Source organism: Blennius ocellaris, assembly GCF_963422515.1.
Source record: "Blennius ocellaris genome assembly, chromosome: 3".
Lineage (NCBI taxonomy): Eukaryota > Metazoa > Chordata > Actinopteri > Blenniiformes > Blenniidae > Blennius > Blennius ocellaris.
In genome coordinates, this window is record NC_137652.1 from 27,333,210 (window position 1) to 27,352,308 (window position 19,099).

The 19,099-nt window shown below is 43.9% G+C and overlaps 1 protein-coding gene across 1 annotated transcript in view; it reads left to right on the forward strand.

The window, feature by feature from the left end:
• The window catches only part of LOC308145072 (scavenger receptor cysteine-rich domain-containing protein DMBT1-like), a gene marked incomplete at both ends in the record, with an annotated part of 128,229 nt that overhangs the window by 75,283 nt on the left and 33,847 nt on the right, over positions 1-19,099 (forward strand). The gene's annotated exons all lie outside the window — the stretch shown is intronic.

Sequence of the window (19,099 nt, forward strand, 5' to 3'; positions counted from 1 at the left end):
GTGTGTCGTGGTATTTCACAGTGCGTTGTGGTATTTTAGTGTGTGTCGTGGTATTTCACAGTGCGTTGTGGTATTTTACTGTGTGTTGCAGTATTTCACAGTGCGTTGTGGTATTTTAGTGTGTGTCGTGGTATTTCACAGTGCGTTGTGGTATTTTAGTGTGTGTCGTGGTATTTCACAGTGCGTTGTGGTATTTTAGTGTGTGTCGTGGTATTTCACAGTGCGTTGTGGTATTTTACTGTGTGTTGCAGTATTTCACAGTGCGTTGTGGTATTTTAGTGTGTGTTGCAGTATTTCACAGTGTGTTCTAGTATTTCATTGTGTATCGTATAGAGTCCCACCACTATGATGTCTTTCAATGTTTCGCCAAAATGAATAAATAATGAGACTAAGTCATATTTAAAATGCAAAAGAGAATTTTATTGAAGCAGAAAGTGATGAAGAGTCATTTCATCATGTGAGCAACATTTTGATTCGTGGCGAGATTTAAATTGTAGGTCAAACATTTTTGCACTCAAGAAGAGAACCCTGATTGAATGAAGTGGTTAAAGTGATATTTAGAACTGGTTGCATGATTCTCGGAGAGCAGGCTCAGCTCGGTCACCACCGCAGCGCTCAGCGGTACAAACACATGTGGAAGGTGTAGCTCCCCGAGGAGCTCTTGGCCTTGTACATCTTTTTGACGACGGCGCCGGCCTTCTCGTAGGCACTGGCAGCTTTGTCGGTGAGCATCCCGATGACTTTGATGGAGTTGTTCACAGGAACAGCTGCTCTCTTCCGGTCCCCATGCTAAGATCCACGTCGACCTTGATGTAACCCTTGTCGGGGGTTGGCGGAGAACTTCAGGTCCCCGATGGCACTCTGACTGTCAGTGAGGTACCAGATGTAGACCCGGTCCTCCGCCACAAACTTGTTGGTGTAGTCATCCATTCTGTTGTAACCTGCCCAAAGGAGTTGACGATATTCTGACCAGGAGGAGGTGGCCTTGATCCCCATGATGTACACCGGGGTCTCTCTCTCCACCCACAGGTAGGCCCAGTGTCCTCCGACGGCCTGGTTCAGATCACAGGTCAGCCTCTCCCGGCCCTGTTGGATCTGCTTGGCTTCGTCTTGCACACCGTTGGGGACGTGAAGGCTTTTGATGGCCACGTCAGCACCAGTGGAACCCTTGAGGAACCACACGTAGGTCGGGGATCCTCCAGCGCTGAGGTTCTTGTGGACCTGCCGGCACGTTGCATCTCGGTGGTGTATGAAAACTGAATCCTGGTGATGGCCTCAACACCAGTTTCTTCTTTGTACCAGAGGTACACCTTGTCTCCTGATGGTAGTTGGTTCAGAGGGCCTTCAACCTTTGTGAACCCGTCTGCAATGAGTTGAGTCTCCTCAGTTTTGTTCAGGGAAACGTCAATCTGAGTGATCGGCATTTTGGATTCCTGCATCAAAACAAGTGGAAATATTCATGAGTGGACATCAGATTGTACAAGATGTGTGTTTACACACCATTAAAAAGAATCAAAGTTACAACACTGTGTGGATTGTAGGAACTGTGTCCTGGTTATTCTGTGTGCCTGTCTCTTTAAGAGGAGAGGCGGAAGGATCACTATCCTGCCGCCTGTTTGATTTGAATCTTTTTATTTTACTTCGGTTGGATTTTCGGTGTAAAACTAGTCCTGCAGCAAAACTTACAAAAAATATGTGGATAGTTCGTTTTGACTTTTGTTCATAATTTGGAGAAAAGTTTCTGCAAAAATCTGTAAAGGTGAAACCAGTCAGCAGCGAGCGGCAGGGACACACAGGTTCACGAGAAATGTTGTACTTTCAGTTTTCCTGCTGGCTCCAACACTAATTGGAGACGACATGCTTTACCTAGACTTGAAACTTGTGAACACATAAATGACAAAATATCAAACTATTTGACTATAATGCAGACAAGGATCCATTTTTTAAAGTTTCATGTCTCTGAGCAGGATCCATCGTCTCCCTGGATGTGGCTGCCCACCGAATCCAAGAAAAGGATGTTTCAATGTGGAAAAAGGAATTAATAAAGCAGGATTAATTCAGTCAATGAACGGCTTGAATGTCACTATCTCTATTTCCACAGGATTCATTCTTTGTGAAACATCAGACCACGACACCCTCCTGGAAACAAGCTCACATATTTCAGGTCTTGATGGATATTTTTAAACGACGACATTTAGTATTTTGTAAGAAGATTCTGAGTTGGGTGAGGTGCAGCAGTCAAATTGCATTAAAATCATGTAAAGAGCATTTGTTATGACAAAATAAATATAAACAAAGTAAAATGTAAACAGTTGAATGCTTACGTTTCTTGGTCTGGACGCTGCTGGACGCTGCTGTCTTCACAAAGAATCGTCCGTCTTTATATACAGAACAAATCTCTGATGTTGACTGAAATCACCATATGTATGCGTCACGGAGTGAGCCGTGACGCTTACGCCCAGTCACACACACACACCCAGTCACTCACGCAGGCGCATAGACGCATAGGCAGCTATCGGCCGGCATATTTAAACATCAGCTGACCTACTGCGGGGAGTAACATTTCATGTCCATTCAGTTACCTGTCTTGGTTGACCTGGTTTAAGATTCCACACTTCACCGTTTTCCATAACTTCTCACTAAGCAGTTGTTACAGAGTGTGCAGGGAGGCCTACCGCCATTTTGTATCATTTCTTTGTTTTTGTTTTCACCACTCTCATTTCAACACGTGCCATATCTCTAAACATTCATTCATCTGTTAAAACATAGTACCGGTAACAAGACACACTTACACACGGCCATTTTCAGTTTAATGTTTCAACAAACTTACAAGCACATAGATATTTCCGTAGACTCGCCAGCTTCACTCCAGCACTTCCTCCTTTCTGGGGCGAAGCCGAAGGACTGTACTAGAGATGGGATGATTGACGCTGAGGCTCCGAAGCCGGCGCTCCGAAACGCTGCGCCGAGGCTTGTATCAAATTTCCGCGATCACGTGACCGCTTCCACCGTCATCGATCACACCGAACGCCGGAAGTAATACGACTGATTCGAAACTTTGGCGGGACTTCACTCGTTATAACGAGACGCGAGATTCCCAGCATTCCCCCCCTGCTTCATTGTGTTCTGAGAGAACTTTGACAGTGAGGACTTGCCTGCTTTAGTGATGGAGAATTGAGTGGAAGAAAGCGATCCCGTGTATGGGAACACTTTGACCTGGTGTCACCCACCAAGGTAGGTGTTTTATATTATCTTATAATAATGATAATAATAATAATAATAAACATAGTCTCATGTAATTTACTTTATACGGTATTGCATAATATCTGCCCGTGACACTTCTAAGAATATAATATAGAGAAAATGAATGAATGTTATGATATTGTAATAATTTCAACTTCATATTATCTTGACTGTTTCAATATTTCTTAATGTTTTTTTTAATGCATTTAGGTTCAGTGCCTCATATGCGAGTTGGTGTATGGAAACAACACCTCCTCTACGTTGCGGCATCTTCGTGCCAAGCATGAGCATGCAGCAACTTCTGAGCCGAGCACCTCAGCTGAAGCGAACCCGGCTGACCCTTCTGGTATGTAAATGATCAATACAACCTAGTCTACTGTTGAATCAAAATAAGATGTAATAGTTGCACACATGTAACCTAAATATTTTTCTTTCATCAGTGTCCAGGAAGCAACAGCTGGATGAGGCCTTGCTGAACATCATTGTTAAGGATACACAGCCTTTGTCTGTGGTGGAGAATGAAGGCTTTAGGGCCTTTGTCCACCTCCTGGATCCAACATACACCATCCCAGGGAGGAAGGCCCTGAAACAGATGTTGGAGTTTCGAAGGCATCCACTATTTGTTTAACTGCAGATATGTGGACATCCATTAACATGGATGCCTACTTGGCAGTGACTGGACACTTCATAACTGAAGAGCTCCAGCTCCAAACTGTACTACTTGGTGTCAAGCACTTCCCACGCTCCCACACTGCAGCACATATTGCAGAGGCCAAAGTTACTCTACTGGCAGAGTGGGGAATTAGGAACAAGGTGAGGTGTCTAGTCACAGATGCAGCACCGAACATGATCGCGTCTGCCAATTTAATTAATGTGCGTCATGTGAACTGTTTTGCCCACATGTTGAATCTGGTGGTAAAGAAATCACTGACGCAGACACCGGAACTGTATGACATTCGCACCAGGGCTCGTAAAATTGTTGGACATTTCAAATCGAGCACATCAGCAAAAGAAAAGCTGTGTGAAATACAGCGACAGATGGGCCGACCAGAGCACAAACTTGTACAGGAGGTGGACCCCCGCTGGAACAGCACATTCTCAATGCTCCAGCGGCTGTATGAGCTGAGGGAGCCTCTGGCTGCAGCACTCAGCAGCCTCAACACCACACTCTCGCCATTTTCCGTGGAGGATTATGAAAGCATAAATCAATGCATCACAGTCGTCTCTTCCTTCCACCAGGCCACAGAAGAAATGTCCCTTGAGAAGAGGGTCTCTGGATCAAAAGTGATCCCAATTGTAAAAATGCTGAAGCACCAAATTTCCAGACAGTGTGCTTCAGTAACACACCACACCGCCAGTAACCTCATCCAGAACATAAACACAAACCTGCTAGAGAAATGTGCCATGCTGGAAAAAGTTTCTTCACTAACGCTTGCAACATTACTTGACCCTAGATTTAAAGTGATGGGGTTTTGTAGCACATCAAACTGTCAGGCAGCGGTGGAAAGGCTCACCAGGGAATGTGCTAATGTGATGCCTGAACCAGCTCTGCCACTGCCACCTGCAGAGGGTCCGTCCAGTCAAAGCAACAGCCTCTGGGACCTGCTTGACGGCCACATGGAGGCACAGCAGCCATCAAATTGCACCGCCAGTGCAATTGCGGAGGTCCAGAGGTAAACATTTTTTACTTTACTTTTTATATTTTGTTTTGTATTCATCTCTTGCTGAAATGATACTGATGTTATATTTTTTCTTTGCTTATCCAGATATCTGAAGGACAAATTGCTGCCCAGTTCAGAGGACCCATTAAAATATTGGCTGCTCCAAAAACCTGCATACCCACACCTTTTCACAGTGGCGATGCAATATCTTTCCACGCCAGCATCCTCAGTGCCATGTGAGAGAATCTTTTTGAAGGCTGGCGAGATCGTCAGCCAAAGAAGAAGCCGCTTAAAGTCGAGCACAATCGAAAAGATTTTGTTTTTGAATAAAAACTTGTAAAAAAAAAAGTGCACAAAAAAAAAGTCCCCAAGCACATTTCTCTTATGCACACATAATAATTCCCTTGTAGCACAAGCACAATCCCATATATTCACCAATATACATTGTTGCATTTGAAACATCACACAAACCCAGTCCCACTTTTAAGTAATTATAGGTGACACATTTAACATTTTATTAGTCAATTGACAATATACAGCAACACTTTCATGTGAGAACAATGATTCTTCGAATGAAGACACAACTGCTTAGTAGGGACTTTGTTGCATTTGTGTTGGAACTGGAATCGATGCGTGAATCATTTGAAGGTTCATTGCTGCTACAATTGTAGTAGACCACTAGATGTCACTGGTTTGGCCTTTGTTTGAGGCTTTGGAGCTTTGAATCTTTTTTCGGTACAATCAGGAAGAAGCCTCAAAAGGTTCACAAGGCTTCATTTGCCCATCTCGAGACTGTACCACGGTGCAGTTATAGGATGGGTTCACGCGCTCTGGGCGGCGCATACCATTGTAGCGGGGGTGTTTTACTGGTTTGAGGGAAACTTTATTTTATTATGTGCAGAAGGGATTTTATTTACTAAAAATAATTTGGGGTGTTTATGCATTTTGTGTTTGTTTCTTGCAGTTGTTATTTTTCAGTTAGAATGATTGTTGTTTAGTTAATTGATTTATTTGGATAACTGGGCTCATCTGTGGGAGGAGCTGCAGGTATAAAAAGCCAGTAGAAGGCTCCATGGTTAGACTGTCTTGATGAGGGGAATTGAGCAGTTGGGCTGTGCAGCCGTTTGTGCAGGATCTGGCTGATTTAGCCTGGCAAACTTAAAACCAGTTTATTTCTGCATTTTTTTCCTAGTTTTGGTGTTGCTGTGTTCCGTTCTACATTTTGTTCTTTAGGACACTGTAAATATTTGCACCGTTTTAAGAAAAAGATGAAAATCAGAAAAATAAAAAAGCTCTTTTTTTTGGAAAACCGCTTCATCTCTCTCTGTTCACTCCGCCGCCGACCATTCTTGCAACAGCCCTCTATTGTGGACATTTTCCATTTTGTAATAGAAAGGATATCAATCCATCTATTTTTTATAAAGCCTTTGTGCAGACTGCTTGGAGCTGAAGTCACTCCCCGCTGACTTGAGATGAAAGGTCCGATACAACACGGGCAGATTGGGTGGGTACATGGGACTTTAAAGTGGGTTAACCATGACCAGCGCAGAGAGACCAACCCACGGCCGGTTTGTAGGCACCGAGGACATTAACGAACCTGGAGAGAAATAAACTCCACGCACAGGGAGAACATGCAAACTCTGCACAACATACCAGTGTCATGTCTTTGGCTTGTTGTTGGGCTGAATGTGACCAAATCTCAATGTTTTTGAAGAACAGAAACTGACAGAGAAAACTTCTAAACCTGCTACTATTTAGCTCAACTGAAATTAAAGTTTTTTTTAACTTAAAAACATTAATCAGTGTTTGTAATTGCCATTCCATATAGAGTATATATATATGATTTAAAACATTTACAATGTGTGTGTGTGTGTGTGTGTGTGTGTGTGTGTGTGTGTGTGTGTGTGTGTGTGTGTGTGTGTGTGTGTGTGTGTGTGTGTGTGTGTGTGTGTTTGTGTGTGTTCCAAATTCCAGATGTCCAAGGTGTGACACGGTGAAGTGTTTGACCAGTTCTTAATCCATTCATCATCCTGACTTGTCATCCAGTTCAGTTTCATTTCTCATGAACAGTTGTTTTTGTATTGAGATGAGTCAGAACACACAATGTTTCAATGGAATGCCGGACACCCATCAAACACATTATCAGCCTCCAAAAATCTCGATAGCACAACGCAGTTTGGTCAACTCCGTCTCTGCTCTCCTCCCGGAAAAACAACACCACTCTATCCCGCCCCCTCACATCAAACTGCTCACGCCATTGGCCGGAGTCTCCTGAGCTCTACACGAGCAAATCAAATCAAAGACATTTTAGATAGACACTTCTTAAAACCAACAATACTGTATAAATAACATTGCACTTCAAAACATTGAACACAGATGAACTTACTCTTTTTTTTTCTTTTTGCATGACATGAACTCTTTTAACACATACTCTGTAGATTTTTTAACTTTTTCTTTAAATTGTATTTTAAGACAACACAATCATAACCATATTTATACAATTCTTTTTTAAAACACCTCAATACAAAATGAATTTCCCATGACTTTTAAACCTGTAGATGGTATATATATTGTTGTGCAAATACAACTACACCCATTACTTTAGCAAGGGCTACACTTGCAACATTACTTGACCCTAGATTTAAAGTGGTGGGATTGTGTAGCACATCAAACTCTCAGGCAGCGGTGGAAAGGCTCACCAGGGAATGTGCTAATGTGATGCCTGAACCAGCTCTGCCACTGCCACCTGCAGAGGGTCCGTCCAATCAAAGCAACAGCCTCTGGGACCTGCTGGACGGCCACATGGAGGCACAGCAGCCATCAAATTGCACCGCCAGTGCAATTGCAGAGGTCCAGAGGTAAACATTTTTTACTTTACTTTTTATATTTTGTTTTGTATTCATCTCTTGCTGAAATGATACTGATGTTATATTTTTTCTTTACTTATCCAGATATCTGAAGGACAAACTGCTGCCCAGATCAGAGAACCCATTAAAATATTGGCTGCTCCAAAAAACTGCATACCCACACCTTTTCACAGTGGCGATGCAATATCTTTCCACGCCAGCATCCTCAGTGCCATGTGAGAGAATCTTTTCAAAGGCTGGCGAGATCGTCAGCCAAAGAAGAAGCCGCTTAAAGCGGAGCACAATCGAAAAGATTTTGTTTTTGAATAAAAACTTGTAAAAAAAAAATAAAAAAAAAGTGCACAAAAAAAAGTCCCCAAGCACATTTCCCTTATGCACACATAATAATTCCCTTGTAGCACAGCACAATCCCATATATTCACCAATATACATTGTTGCATTTGAAACATCACACAAACCCAGTCCCACTTTTAAGTAATTATAGGTGACACATTTAACATTTTATTAGTCAATTGACAATATACAGCAACACTTTCATGTGAGAACAATGATTCTTCGAATGAAGACAAAAACTGCTGAAATTGATCAAGCCCAGCCTGGCCTGACTGGTCATTAATATCTAAAGATAGGCCTCGGGGGATTGTGGAAGCCCGGTGACATGAGACGGGGGTTGAGTACAGTTCTTTGTTTGTGAAAGGCCAGTGACATGCGATGGGGATTTGAATGCTAACCTGTGATTGTGTGAAGCTCACTGGGGGATGTGCCTCAGCAACTTCCCTTTAATCTGCAAGACAGAAGCCCCCCTTAAACCCCCCCATCAAACAGGCATAGGAAGGCGGAGACTGACGGCCAGACTATGTAACACGCAGCATTTGCTGAAGATGCTCTCTCTCCTTCTGACTCTGCACTCTCTCTGCGGAAATGGTTCGAGCGCAGGAACCACTCGTGGAGAATTGCTCAAGAACCCAAGAATATTCTTGTAAAGGCCGGTACCATTTCTGTCTTTTGTAATAAACTCCTGTGTTAATCCATTCTCAAGGTTTGTAGGTTTATACCTCACTGTGTATCCTTTTCTCTCTTCTCGGGGAGAAAGATTGTCACTCCCTGTCAGTGCGGATTCGAAGGACCCAGACTTAGACACTGCTTAGTAGGGACTTTGTTGCATTTGTGTTGGAACTGGAATCGATGCGTGAATCATTTGGAGGTTCATTGCTGCTACAATTGTAGTAGACCACTAGATGTCACTGGTTTGGCCTTTGTTTGAGGCTTTGGAGCTTTGAATCTTTTTTCGGTACGATCAGGAAGAAGCCTCAAAAGGTTCACAAGGCTTCATTTGCCATCTCTAGACTGTACCACGGTGCAGTTATAGGATGGATTCACGCGCTCTGGGCGGCGCATACCATTGTAGCGGGGGTGTTTTACTGGTTTGGGGGAAACTTTATTTTATGTGCAGAAGGGATTTTATTTGCTAAAAATAATTTGGGGTGTTTATGCATTTTGTGTTTATTTGTTGCAGTTGTTATTTTTCAGTTAGAATGATTGTTATTTAGTTAATTGATTTATTCGGATAACTGGGCTCATCTGTGGGAGGAGCTGCAGGTATAAAAAGCCAGTAGAAGGCTCCAGAAGAGTCGTGGTTAGACCGTCTTGATGAGGGGAATTGAGCAGTTGGGCTGTGCAGCCGTTTGTGCAGGATCTGGCTGATTTAGCCTGGCAAACTTAAAACCAGTTTATTTCTGCATTTTTTTCCTAGTTTTGGTGTTGCTGTGTTCCGTTCTACATTTTGTTCTTTAGGACACTGTAAATATTTGCACCGTTTTAAGAAAAAGATGAAAATCAGAAAAATAAAAAAGCTCTTTTTTTTGGAAAACCGCTTCATCTCTCTCTGTTCACTCCGCCGCCGACCATTCTTGCAACAGCCCTCTATTGTGGACATTTTCCATTTTGTAATAGAAAGGATATCAATCCATCTGTTTTTTATAAAGCCTTTGTGCAGACTGCTTGGAGCTGGAGTCACCCCCCGCTGACTTGAGATGAAAGGTCCGATACAACATGGACAGATTGGGTGGGTACATGGGACTTTAAAGTGGGTTAAGCATGGCCAGCGCAGAGAGACCAACCCACGGCCGGTTTGTAGGCACCGAGGACATTAACGAACCTGGAGAGAAATAAACTCCACGCACAGGGAGAACATGCAAACTCTGCACAACATACCAGTGTCATGTCTTTGGCTTGTCGTTGGGCTGAATGTGACCAAATCTCAATGTTTTTGAAGAACAGAAACTGACAGAGAAAACTTCTAAACCTGCTACTATTTAGCTCAACTGAAATTAAAGTTTTTTTTAACTTAAAAACATTATTCAGTGTTTTTAATTGCCATTCCATATAGAGTATATATATATGATTTAAAACATTTACAATGTGTGTGTGTGTGTGTGTGTGTGTGCGCGTGTGTGTGTGTGTGTGTGTGTGTGTGTGTGTGTGTGTGTGTGTGTGTGTGTGTGTGTGTGTGTGTGTGTGTGTGTGTGTGTGTGTGTGTGTGTGTGTGTGTGTGTGTGTGTGTGTGTGTGTGTGTGTGTGTGTGTGTGTTTGTGTGTGTTCCAAATTCCAGATGTCCAAGGTGTGACACGGTGAAGTGTTTGACCAGTTCTTAATCCATTCATCATCCTGACTTGTCATCCAGTTCAGTTTCATTTCTCATGAACAGTTGTTTTTGTATTGAGATGAGTCAGAACACACAATGTTTCAATGGAATGCCGGACACCCATCAAACACATTATCAGCCTCCAAAAATCTCGATAGCACAACGCAGTTTGGTCAACTCCGTCTCTGCTCTCCTCCCGGAAAAACAACACCACTCTATCCCGCCCCCTCACATCAAACTGCTCACGCCATTGGCCGGAGTCTCCTGAGCTCTACACGAGCAAATCAAATCAAAGACATTTTAGATAGACACTTCTTAAAACCAACAATACTGTATAAATAACATTGCACTTCAAAACATTGAACACAGATGAACTTACTCTTTTTTTTTCTTTTTGCATGACATGAACTCTTTTAACACATACTCTGTAGATTTTTTAACTTTTTCTTTAAATTGTATTTTAAGACAACACAATCATAACCATATTTATACAATTCTTTTTTAAAACACCTCAATACAAAATGAATTTCCCATGACTTTTAAACCTGTAGATGGTATATATATTGTTGTGCAAATACAACTACACCCATTACTTTAGCAAGGGCTACACTTGCAACATTACTTGACCCTAGATTTAAAGTGGTGGGATTGTGTAGCACATCAAACTCTCAGGCAGCGGTGGAAAGGCTCACCAGGGAATGTGCTAATGTGATGCCTGAACCAGCTCTGCCACTGCCACCTGCAGAGGGTCCGTCCAATCAAAGCAACAGCCTCTGGGACCTGCTGGACGGCCACATGGAGGCACAGCAGCCATCAAATTGCACCGCCAGTGCAATTGCAGAGGTCCAGAGGTAAACATTTTTTACTTTACTTTTTATATTTTGTTTTGTATTCATCTCTTGCTGAAATGATACTGATGTTATATTTTTTCTTTACTTATCCAGATATCTGAAGGACAAACTGCTGCCCAGATCAGAGAACCCATTAAAATATTGGCTGCTCCAAAAAACTGCATACCCACACCTTTTCACAGTGGCGATGCAATATCTTTCCACGCCAGCATCCTCAGTGCCATGTGAGAGAATCTTTTCAAAGGCTGGCGAGATCGTCAGCCAAAGAAGAAGCCGCTTAAAGCGGAGCACAATCGAAAAGATTTTGTTTTTGAATAAAAACTTGTAAAAAAAAAATAAAAAAAAAGTGCACAAAAAAAAGTCCCCAAGCACATTTCCCTTATGCACACATAATAATTCCCTTGTAGCACAGCACAATCCCATATATTCACCAATATACATTGTTGCATTTGAAACATCACACAAACCCAGTCCCACTTTTAAGTAATTATAGGTGACACATTTAACATTTTATTAGTCAATTGACAATATACAGCAACACTTTCATGTGAGAACAATGATTCTTCGAATGAAGACAAAAACTGCTGAAATTGATCAAGCCCAGCCTGGCCTGACTGGTCATTAATATCTAAAGATAGGCCTCGGGGGATTGTGGAAGCCCGGTGACATGAGACGGGGGTTGAGTACAGTTCTTTGTTTGTGAAAGGCCAGTGACATGCGATGGGGATTTGAATGCTAACCTGTGATTGTGTGAAGCTCACTGGGGGATGTGCCTCAGCAACTTCCCTTTAATCTGCAAGACAGAAGCCCCCCTTAAACCCCCCCATCAAACAGGCATAGGAAGGCGGAGACTGACGGCCAGACTATGTAACACGCAGCATTTGCTGAAGATGCTCTCTCTCCTTCTGACTCTGCACTCTCTCTGCGGAAATGGTTCGAGCGCAGGAACCACTCGTGGAGAATTGCTCAAGAACCCAAGAATATTCTTGTAAAGGCCGGTACCATTTCTGTCTTTTGTAATAAACTCCTGTGTTAATCCATTCTCAAGGTTTGTAGGTTTATACCTCACTGTGTATCCTTTTCTCTCTTCTCGGGGAGAAAGATTGTCACTCCCTGTCAGTGCGGATTCGAAGGACCCAGACTTAGACACTGCTTAGTAGGGACTTTGTTGCATTTGTGTTGGAACTGGAATCGATGCGTGAATCATTTGGAGGTTCATTGCTGCTACAATTGTAGTAGACCACTAGATGTCACTGGTTTGGCCTTTGTTTGAGGCTTTGGAGCTTTGAATCTTTTTTCGGTACGATCAGGAAGAAGCCTCAAAAGGTTCACAAGGCTTCATTTGCCATCTCTAGACTGTACCACGGTGCAGTTATAGGATGGATTCACGCGCTCTGGGCGGCGCATACCATTGTAGCGGGGGTGTTTTACTGGTTTGGGGGAAACTTTATTTTATGTGCAGAAGGGATTTTATTTGCTAAAAATAATTTGGGGTGTTTATGCATTTTGTGTTTATTTGTTGCAGTTGTTATTTTTCAGTTAGAATGATTGTTATTTAGTTAATTGATTTATTCGGATAACTGGGCTCATCTGTGGGAGGAGCTGCAGGTATAAAAAGCCAGTAGAAGGCTCCAGAAGAGTCGTGGTTAGACCGTCTTGATGAGGGGAATTGAGCAGTTGGGCTGTGCAGCCGTTTGTGCAGGATCTGGCTGATTTAGCCTGGCAAACTTAAAACCAGTTTATTTCTGCATTTTTTTCCTAGTTTTGGTGTTGCTGTGTTCCGTTCTACATTTTGTTCTTTAGGACACTGTAAATATTTGCACCGTTTTAAGAAAAAGATGAAAATCAGAAAAATAAAAAAGCTCTTTTTTTTGGAAAACCGCTTCATCTCTCTCTGTTCACTCCGCCGCCGACCATTCTTGCAACAGCCCTCTATTGTGGACATTTTCCATTTTGTAATAGAAAGGATATCAATCCATCTGTTTTTTATAAAGCCTTTGTGCAGACTGCTTGGAGCTGGAGTCACCCCCCGCTGACTTGAGATGAAAGGTCCGATACAACATGGACAGATTGGGTGGGTACATGGGACTTTAAAGTGGGTTAAGCATGGCCAGCGCAGAGAGACCAACCCACGGCCGGTTTGTAGGCACCGAGGACATTAACGAACCTGGAGAGAAATAAACTCCACGCACAGGGAGAACATGCAAACTCTGCACAACATACCAGTGTCATGTCTTTGGCTTGTCGTTGGGCTGAATGTGACCAAATCTCAATGTTTTTGAAGAACAGAAACTGACAGAGAAAACTTCTAAACCTGCTACTATTTAGCTCAACTGAAATTAAAGTTTTTTTTAACTTAAAAACATTATTCAGTGTTTTTAATTGCCATTCCATATAGAGTATATATATATGATTTAAAACATTTACAATGTGTGTGTGTGTGTGTGTGTGTGTGCGCGTGTGTGTGTGTGTGTGTGTGTGTGTGTGTGTGTGTGTGTGTGTGTGTGTGTGTGTGTGTGTGTGTGTGTGTGTGTGTGTGTGTGTGTGTGTGTGTGTGTGTGTGTGTGTTCCAAATTCCAGATGTCCAAGGTGTGACACGGTGAAGTGTTTGACCAGTTCTTAATCCATTCATCATCCTGACTTGTCATCCAGTTCAGTTTCATTTCTCATGAACAGTTGTTTTTGTATTGAGATGAGTCAGAACACACAATGTTTCAATGGAATGCCGGACACCCATCAAACACATTATCAGCCTCCAAAAATCTCGATAGCACAACGCAGTTTGGTCAACTCCGTCTCTGCTCTCCTCCCGGAAAAACAACACCACTCTATCCCGCCCCCTCACATCAAACTGCTCACGCCATTGGCCGGAGTCTCCTGAGCTCTACACGAGCAAATCAAATCAAAGACATTTTAGATAGACACTTCTTAAAACCAACAATACTGTATAAATAACATTGCACTTCAAAACATTGAACACAGATTAACTTACTCTTTTTTTTTCTTTTTGCATGACATGAACTCTTTTAACACATACTCTGTAGATTTTTTTAACTTTTTCTTTAAATTGTATTTTAAGACAACACAATCATAACCATATTTATACAATTCTTTTTTAAAACACCTCAATACAAAATGAATTTCCCATGACTTTTAAACCTGTAGATGGTATATATATTGTTGTGCAAATACAACTACACCCATTACTTTAGCAAGGGCTACATCCTCCCCCATCCAACGGTCTGGATGTCTCCATCAGACCCAAATCAATAGTTCAACATTCTGCCTAATGGATCTGCATGGCGTCTGGGTCATAGCTAATCTGGATTATCATACCTCAAAAACTAATAGTCACAGGTGTGTCAGTCGCTGTCCAAGTTCATCATAACTGAGGCGTAGAACAGGTTTCACTTTCCTTTTGGCAGTAGGTTCACGGCGAGAGTCAGCATCCACAACCGAGGTGCTAGGGCTAGGGACGTCTCCCTCATCTAGCTCTGTGTCCACCACAGAGTCTCGGCGCGCCTGTGGACTTTCTGCCATTGGCTCCTCTGCTTCTGAAAGTTCATCCGCTGGTTCCTCCACTTCAGGTAAGTCATTGACAACAAGATGTTCTCTCACGGGTCTGTTGTGCAGGACCGGAGCATCTCCTTCTCCAGCCTCATGACTCCGTGGGTCTGCCTGGGCATGACGTGTAAGAGGTAAGAAGTAGACTTGTTCCTCTTCAGACTCTGAGTCATAATCATCTTGGCTTACATGTCTTGGGTTTAGTGTCTGACCTTCTTTCCACCCCTAGTTTGCTGTGCCCTGGTCACTGGTCTCTGGGGCTGTACTGTCCGATCTGGTGGAGCATGCATTCTCACCAGATAACCAATGGGTAGCAGGTGGTCTCTGTGTAATGTTTTCACTACTCCAGTTCCTCTCTCCGGTTTTACACGATACACAGGGAGATTGGGTAACTTGGCTACCACAACATAGGGTAGGGAGTTCCATCTATCCTGTAGTTTGTGTTTTCCTGTGATGCCAAGATTGCGAACCAATACCCGGTCACCTTCCTCCAAGGTCTGATTTCGAACTCTTGCATCATACAGTTTTTTGTTCCGTTCATGGTTCTTGGAAGCTGCATCAGCTGCTAACTGGTAAGCCTTCCGTAGTTCCTTTCTCATGTTGGCCACATACTGGTGATGTTTTAGATCATCCTCTTCCTCAGATCCAATGCCAAAACACAAGTCAACTGGTAGTCGTGCCTCTCTTCCAAACATAAGGACGTAGGGCGAGTACCCCGTGGCATCATTCCTTGTGCTGTTGTAAGCATGCACTAGCCGACTTATATGCTGGCTCCATTTTGGCTTCTGAGCTGGATCCAGTGTGCCGAGCATCGCCAGGAGTGTGCGGTTAAACCGCTCAGGCTGAGGATCACCCTGAGGATGGTAAGGTGATGTTCTGGACTTGCGGATGCCAAGCAGGGACAATAGCTCTTTTATGAGTTTACTCTCAAAATCTCGGCCCTGGTCACTGTGGATGCGGGCAGGCAACCCATAATGCACGAAGAACCTTTCAAAGAGGACTTTGGCTACAGTAAGTGCTTTCTGATCTTTTGTGGGAAATGCTTGAGCATACCTGGTGTAATGATCAGTGACAACTAGCACATTAGCTATGCCTTTAGAGTCTGGCTCAATGGAAAGAAAATCTATGCAGACTAGATCTAGCGGGCCAGTGCTTGCGATCTGCTGTAAAGGGGCAGCTTTCTGTGGGATGGACTTCCTAGCTACGCACCTTCCACAGTTCTGGATGTATGTCGCAATTTCAGAGGCCATTTTGGACCAATAAAACCGATCCTTAATGAGCTCTGTGGTACGGTCTATGCCGAAATGACCAGCATCATCATGCACTGATCTCAACACCATCTGTCGATATTTAGCAGGTAAGACAAGCTGATTTACTTCTCTCCCACAGGATCGTTTGGTGACTCTGTATAGAAGACCACACTTTACTTTAAGTTTAGAACTTTCTCTCTGCAGCAAGGTCACTTCTGGGTTAGGATGCTTAGGAGCTGGAGCACCTTGTCCTCGCTCAACTTGAAGCTTCACTACACCTATGACCGGGTCACAGTCTTGAGCCTCTACAAGCTCTTTAGAGCTCAGCTGCTCTAGTGGGCTTACTTCAATCTGGGTGAGACCCGCATATACAGCAGGGATGGCATCAGGCGAAACACCTAGCTGGTCAATGAATCTGGTAGTGTGTTGGTGAGAACCAGCTGTAGTGATCCTACGACACAGGGCTTTTATGCCAGAGGGAGGTATATCCACCCACCCTTCTCCTGTCTCTTGCAGACTTCTGGACAATAAGTCAGCATCAATATTTTCCCGGCCGGGCTTATAGCGGATGCTAAACTCATAGGTAGAAAGCGCTGCCAACCACCTGTGGCCTGTCGCGTTCAACCTGGCAGTCGTCAAGACGTAGGTAAGGGGATTATTGTCCGTTCTGACTGTGAACCTCGCACCAGACAAATAGTCATGGAACTTATCAACGACTGCCCATTTTAAGGCTAGAAATTCTAACTGATGGACTGGATAGTTCCGTTCGGCTTGACTCAACTTGTGACTGGCAAAGGCAACTGGGCGGAGCCCTTCTGGATACTTTTGATTAAGCACAGCTCCCAGCCCATTTAAACTTGCGTCTACATGCAAGATGTAATGTTTAGCTGGGTCGGCAAAGGCCAAGACCGGTGCATGTGTGAGTTTGTAGACAATGTTACAAAAGGCGTCATCACAATCCGGAGTCCAACGACTACCAAAAAGCTCAGAGACTTGGAAATGAGTCTCTTTCTTTCCTTTGATGACATCCTTCCTGCTCCTCTGTGCAGGAGGATAGCCTTTGGTCAGTTCGGTGAGTGGGCGGACGATGGAGGAATAGCTCTCAATAAACCGCCGATAGTACCCACAAAATCCTAAAAAGGATCTCAGGGACTTCAAATCGGTTGGTTTCTTCCAATGGGTCACAGCCCTCACCTTCTCCGGATCGGTGGCAACTCCAGAGGCAGAGACAATGTGCCCTAAAAACTTCACCTGGGGCTGGCAAAACTGGCACTTGTCAATGGAGACTTTAAGGCCACATTCCTCTAGCCAATCTAGAACTTTCAGTAGGCGCTCTTCATGCTCTTCTAGGGTCCTACCAAAAACAATGAGATCATCAAGGTACACGAGAACTTGTATCAGGTTCATGTCCCCAACGGCTTTCTCCATTAACCTTTGGAAGGTTGCAGGAGCGCCAGTGATACCTTGAGGCATTCTCTCAAACTGAAAAAAGCCAAGAGGACAGATAAAGGCAGTTTTTTCCTTATCAGCCTCAGACATCTCCACTTGGTAATATCCACTTCTCAAATCCAATACAGAGAACCATTTGCTCCCCGTCAAACAATCCAATACATCATCTATGCGCGGCATAGTATACTGATCTGGGATGGTTCTGGAGTTCAGTAGCCGATAGTCTATGCACATTCGCACTTTACCACTCTTTTTTCTCACTATGACAATCGGAGATGCATATGGACTCCGCGACTCTTTGATTATTCCCGCTGCCAAAAGTTCTTGAAGATGGCGGCGAACATCCTCAATATCAGCTGGGGCGATCCTACGGGATCTCTCCCTAAACGGCCTAGTGTCGCGCAACCTTATGTGATGAGTCACACCTTTTGCTAGACCGACGTCCCACTCCTCCAATGAGAAGACATTGGCTCGCCCTGCCAACTTTGTGGCTAACCTGATTTTCCACGCCTCAGGCATGGGAGAATCCCCAAAGTCAAACAGCTCAGGGTCAATAGACTCCTCTTGGACTGAAGTCTTCTTTAACTCGGTGACCGTATCTACCAGGTGCACCTGGGCCAGCACTGTGCCAATAGGGACGGCGGTCTCCTTTTGAGACTCGTTTCTTAGCAGAAGTTTAAAACCATTGGTATCCATAGCAGACGCTGGCAGAACAACAGGTGGAACCAGTACACCAGCTGGGAGGCTTGCGGTTTCATCTACCTCGACCATCAGGATACTTTTGCCCAAGGGCTGCTGCTGCTCCACTTTACAGACAACATAACGCTCTCCCCCCGGGGGAATGGTAAGATACCCGGGGCCTTGCCACATCACCTGACCAACCACACCCAGTAGAAAGACGCTAGGTGCTGAGAGGCATTCTGGTGGGAGAGTATCTATTCTCAGTGAATGAACATTATCATTATCTTTAAACTCTCCACAGTGTGTGAGTAAAGAATGCAGTTTCTTTGAGTTAGTGCCAATAATGGCGGGAACTGGGTCTGGACTTTTTGGGTCAGGGCATACTAGAGCCAAAATAGAGACAGCCTCTTCAGCTCCCTCTGTATTAGGGGGAAACCCCAACTCAACTGCCACATACCCTTTGCATGGATAAGTAGAATCACTCAGACCCCATATGGCTAGGTCTGTAAGTGGAAGGATGGGCACATCGGGGAGGTAACGGGAGTACCAGCTCTCAAAAATAATGGTGACTCGAGAACCACTGTCTAAAAGAGCTCTACATGGCTGCCCTTCAATGGTCACACTGGCCATCATAGATGGACCGACCAGCCCTTCTGGCAAACCACTGAGTGAAGGTGTATGCACTGAGCTTTTCCTGACTGAACCAATCCCAGTAGACTCAGCAGAGCCTTTTGAAGCCCCCTTCTCTTCCTTACTCTTGCGCAGCACTCCTAGCAGTCTCTATCACTTTGCCTGTGTTCTCTGGGGCTGTGCAATGAGTGGCAATATGGCCGTTCTCGCCACACCGGTAACAGAAAAAACTGTCAGGATCTTTGACGGTGTATGGTTT